The sequence below is a fragment of the Choloepus didactylus genome, chromosome 23 (genome assembly GCF_015220235.1).
Source record: "Choloepus didactylus isolate mChoDid1 chromosome 23, mChoDid1.pri, whole genome shotgun sequence".
Taxonomy (NCBI): domain Eukaryota; kingdom Metazoa; phylum Chordata; class Mammalia; order Pilosa; family Megalonychidae; genus Choloepus; species Choloepus didactylus.
In genome coordinates, this window is record NC_051329.1 from 21,259,798 (window position 1) to 21,265,365 (window position 5,568).

The following is a 5,568-nucleotide window of genomic DNA, read 5'->3' on the forward strand; positions in this document are numbered from 1 at the left end:
CATCTATTGAGATAATCTTTTGATTTTTCCATTTTGATTTGTTAATGTGTTGTATTACATTGATTGATTTTCTTATGTTGAACCACCCTTGCATGCCTGGGATGAACTTCACTTGGTCATAGTGTATGAGTTTTTAAATGTGTCTTTGGATTCAATTTGCAAGTATTTTGTTGAGAATTTTTGCATCTATGTTCATTAGAGAGATTGGCGTGTAGGTTTCCTTTCTTATAGCATCTTTAGCTGGTTTTGGAATTAAGAATGATGTTAGCTTCAAAAAATGGGTTAGGTAGTGTTCCATTTTCTTCAGTTTTTTAAAAAAGTTTCAGTAGGAATGGTGTCAGGTATTTTTGAAACGTTCTGTAAAATTCCCCTGTGAAGGCATATGGCCCTGGGCTTTTATTTGTAGAAAGCTTTTTGATGACTGATTGGATCTCTTTACTTGTGTTTGGTTTGTTGAGTCTTCTATTTCTTCTCTGGTCAGTCTAGGTTGTTAATATGTTTCCAGGAAATTATCCATTTCCTTTAAATTGTCTAGTTTGTTGCTGTACAGTTGTTCATAGTATCCTCTTATGATTTTTAAAATTTCTTTGGGATCCACAGCAATGTCCCCCCTTATTTATTTTGTTTATTTGGGTCTTCTCTTTTTTTTTTCTTTGTCAGTCTTGTTAAGGGATTTACAATATTGTTGATCTTCTCAAAGAACCGACTTTTGGTTTTATTTATTCTATTGTTTTTTTTGTTCTCCATATTATGTATTTCTGCCTTAATCCTTGTTTCTTTTCTTCTAGTTGCTTTAAGATTAGTTTGCTGATCATTTTCTAGCTTCTTCAATTGTTCCATTATTTCTTTGATTTTAGCTCTTTCTTCCCTTTTGATATGCATTTAGAGCTAAAAATTTCCCCCTCAGTACTGTCTTCGCTGCATCCCACAAGTTTTGATATGTTGTTCTCTCATTTCCATTTATCTCTAGATATTTAGAAATTTCTCTTGCAATTTCTTCTTTGACCAGTGATTGTTTAGGAGTGTGTTTTTTAACCTCCAGATATTTGTGAGTGTTCTAGATCTTTGATGGTTATTGACTTCTAGTTGCATTCCACTGTGGTCAGAGAATTTGCTTTGAATAATTTCAGTCTTTTTAAATTTATTGAGGCTTGTTTTGTGCCCCAGCATATGATCTATCCTGGAGAAAGTTCCATGAGCAGTAGAGAAGAATGTATATCCTGGTAATTTGGGATGTAATGCTCTGTATATGTCTATTAAGTCTAATTCATTTATCATGTTGTTTAGGTTCTCAATTTCCTTATTGGTCCTCTGTCTGGGTGATCTATCTGTAGGGGAGAGTGGTGTGTAGTGAAGTCTCCCATGATTGTTGTGGATACATCTGTTTTTCCCTTCAATTTTGCCAATATTTGTCTCATGTACTTTGGAGCACCTTGACTGGGTGCATAAACATTTATGATTGTTATTTCTTCTTTATGTTTTGTCCCTTTTATTAGTATATAGTGTCCTTTTTTTTTTTGTCCCTTATGACATCATTGCATTTCAAGTCTGTTTTATGTGAAATTAGTATTGCTATTCCTGATTTCTTTTGGCTGTAGCTAGTGTGGAATATTTTTTTCCATCGTTTCACTTTCAATCTCTTTGCCATTGGGTCTAAGATGAGTCTCTTATAAATAGCATATTGATAATTCATATTTTTTAATCCATTCTGTATATCTATATCTTTTAATTGTTGAGTTTAATCCATTCACCTTCAGTTTATTACTGTGAAGGCAGTTCTTGAATCAGCCATCTTGTCCTTTGGTTTTTATTTGTCAGATCTATTTTTTCCCTCTCTTTATTTCCTTTAAGTTACCCTTACTAATACTTGTCAGTTCTGTGCCCTTCTCCAGACCTCTCTCTGTTCCTTTTCTCTCAGCCAGTGGGGCTCCCTTTAGTATTTCTTGTAGGGCAGATCTCCTGTTAAAAAATTCTGGTATGACTGCATAGTATGTGAATATATTTCAATAAAATTGAATTAAAAAAAATTCTGTCAGCAGTTGTTTATGAAAATGTTAACGTCTCTCTCAGTTTTGAAGGAGAGCTTTGCTGGATAAAGAATTCTTGGCTGGCAATTTTTCTCTCTCAGAATTTTAAATATGTCATACCACTGCCTTCTCACCTCTATGGCGCCTGCTGAATAGTCAGTACTTAGTTTTATGTTGTTTCCCTTGTATGTGGTGAATTGCTTCTCTCTTGCTGCTTTCACAACCTTCTCCTTCTCTTCAGCGTTTGACAATCTGATCAGAATATGTCTCAGAGTGGGTTTATTCTACTTGGAGTTCATTGTGCATTTTTAATTTGCATATTTATGTTGTTTAGAAGGGTTGGGATGTTTTCCCAAACCATATGTTCGAATATTCTTCCTAGCCCTTTACTATTCTCCTTGCCTTCTGAAACACCAATGATTTTTACATTTGTGTGCTTCATGTTGTCCATCATTTCCCTGAGATCCATTTCAAATTTTGCAATTTTTTTCACCATTTATTCTTTTATGCTTTTGCAATCCATTGCTCTGTCCTCAAGTTCATGAATTTGTTCCTTTACCTCTTCAAATATGCTGTTATATGTCTCAAGAATATTTTTAATTTGATCAACAGTATCTTTTATTGCCATAAGATCCACTATTTTTTAATTTACTCTTGCAAATTCTTCTTTATGCTCTTCTAGGGTCTTCTCCCTGTCCTTTATACCCTGAGCCATGACATTGATTTTTTATGTACTTCTTTGATTAATTGCTCCAAGTCTGTGTCTCCTCTGGCTTTTTAATTTGGACATTTGGGTCATCCATTTCTTCTGGTTTCTTCTTATGCTTTATAATTTTCTGTTGCTTTTGGCCTCTTGGCATTTGCTTATTTGCTTATCTTTATAGGGTTCTTTTAGGATATGCAGGAATATTTGAACATTTATCTATAATTTGGCAGAGCCACAGTTTGGTGGAGTGCACTTTCACTAACTTACCAGAAGACGGCGCTCTTGAGCCACCTCTTACCCTCAAGCCAGTTCTCCCCCAAATTTGTCTATGCACTTAGCAGGATCCATACCATGTGGGAGTCCAATCAGTGCACCAATTTTCTGTGTGCACTGGTGACTCCAGCCCTGTGGGTGGGGTCATGCCCTGTGTAGTTTGGCAAGGAGTCTGCTCTACGACACAGTGGTCCTGGTCATTCTCAGGGCTGTGGGTGCAGTGCTCTAGGGTCACAGAGCTGTGTGTCTCACCTTTCAGCTCAAATGCCCCACAGTCCGTCTGCTGTATACCTGCAAGTCCCTGGGATTGGGGGAGAGCTCCTGGGACTTCCCTTGCCTCTAGGCTTTGTAAACCAAGGGCTTCCATGGAGGAAGAGTAGACACCTGCCACAAGTCTGCAGTATTCTAAATTCCCTCAAGGAAGCTCTCAGCCGCAGGGCTGGGAACGATCATCTCCCCAGCCAACTGCAAAGATGGCTGCATGGGGCGTGGAAAGCTGCCCCCTTATGCACTCGTCTGCCTGCTCCAACTGCCAGTCCCTGGCACAGGGGCTCTTGGCTATGGGTTTGCAAAAGGTTATCACCTGAGCCAAGTGCTGAGGAGGGTGCCCGGGGGATGGGAGGCTGCTCCCCTCCACACTTGTCAGCCAAATCCAACCACCCAGTCCCTGGTGGCATTCTGGGCCAAACGGTCTCTTGGCTTCTCCAAGTACACACTCACTATGGGTGTAGAAGTCCCTGCCCAGCCGGTGGAACCCCAGAACTGCTGTTCTGGAGCACATTCTGTCCTCTATCTAGTGTTTTTCACGGAGGAGAATTTTGCTGTCTCTCCTAATCTGCCATCTTCCCAGAAATCCCTCATTTCTACTGTTTTTAAAGGTGGATTTTCTTGATTCAGTCCTTGTTCAGTTACTGCAACCCTTTAACTGTTTTCCAGAGTTTTGAGGACGATGGCTTTGTCAGTTTTTGCTAGTTATTCAAAGCTTCTGCAGGAGAATGGCACCGTGGAGTGTCTTACACCCCCATCCTGGTTGACTTTCACCCATCATAATCTGGAGATAGAAGGAGTTTGCTAGGAGACACTAGTAATGATATGTTTTGTGAAAGCTACCCAACTGCAAGTTTCTGGAGAGACAGAATGGAGAGATGGGGAGTTAAAAGGGATTCACTTCTCTGAAGTTCGTGGATTGGTTGAAATGTGGAGGAAAGTGAGTTTGGATAAGCTGGTGAGAGCCTTGAAATTCAGTGTCATTTGACTTCATTGCATGGAAACAAGATTTTGAGGACATGACTTTGAAACTGGGTGAGAAAACTGGCTTGAAGATTCTGAGTTAGTGAATGTGGCAGGAGTGTTTGGATGAGGAACACAGCTCCGGCAATAGGCTTCATGGTAAAGGACTTTAGAAAGCAACGTTGACCCCGTTGACCAGAGCCTGGTGTCAACAGATGAAAGAATAAGTTCTTCCACTTCCGTATTCAACTTAGAAAGTAAGCCAGTCATCGAAAAGCAAGTAAACAGTTCTCTTTTGTAACTAAAAGAATTCCACGTGCACTTCAGTTTGGGCACTGAGCACTTGCAGCTTTGTTTTGTGTGTGTGTGTGTGTGTGTTTCTTGTTTTTAATGGGGGCTTTCTCACACTGCTATAAAGGAGAGGATGACACAGAGGGTTTGGAGCAGTGCTGGGGAGATATAATTCAGCTGCAGGTGTGGAGAAAGCTTTGGGTTTCGAGAGACAGCAGGCGTCAGTGTTTCCAAAGGGGAAGAGGCAGGAGCTCAGCTGGGCCCAGGTGCTGTGTGTGCAGGGGCTTCAGGTACAGCTACAGCTCCTTCCCTACCTTCCCAGCCATCCAGTCCAGGGAGGCACAGGTGGACACAAAGAGATGGTTGTCCCACTGTGCTGGTTTGGATGTATTAGGTCCCCCAAAACGCCATTGTCTTTGATGCAGTCTTGTGTGGGCAGGAAACATATTGTTGTTGATTGGGTTGGAGACTTTTGATTGGATGTTTCCATGGAGATGTGATCACTCAACTGTGGGCAAGGTCTTTCATTGGATAATTTCCATGGAGATGTGGCCCCGCCCATTCAGCATGGGCCTTGATTAGTTTACTGGAGCACTATATAAGCTCAGACAGAAGGAGCAAGCTTGCTACAGCCAAGAGGGACACTTTGAAGAATGCACAGGAGCTGAGAGAGGAACGTTCTGGGAGAAAGCCATTTTGAAACCAGAACTCTGGAACAGACTCCAGCCACGTGCTTTCTGAGCTAACAGAGGTTTTCTGGACACCATTGGCCATCCTCCAGTTCTGAAGGTACCCGATTGCTGATGTGTTACCTTGGACACTTTATGGCCTTAAGACTGTAACTGTATAACCAAATAAACCCCCTTTATAAAAGCCAATCCATTTCTGGTGTTTTGCATCCCAGCAGCATTAGCACACCAGAACACCCACCTTTATCATAGCCTTGGTGGCCCCGCATTGCTCATTTCCTAGTCTCATCTTCCCCACCAGGCACACTCACCCATCTGGGTCAAGATTGATTTTAACAGCAAGAGTGTAAAG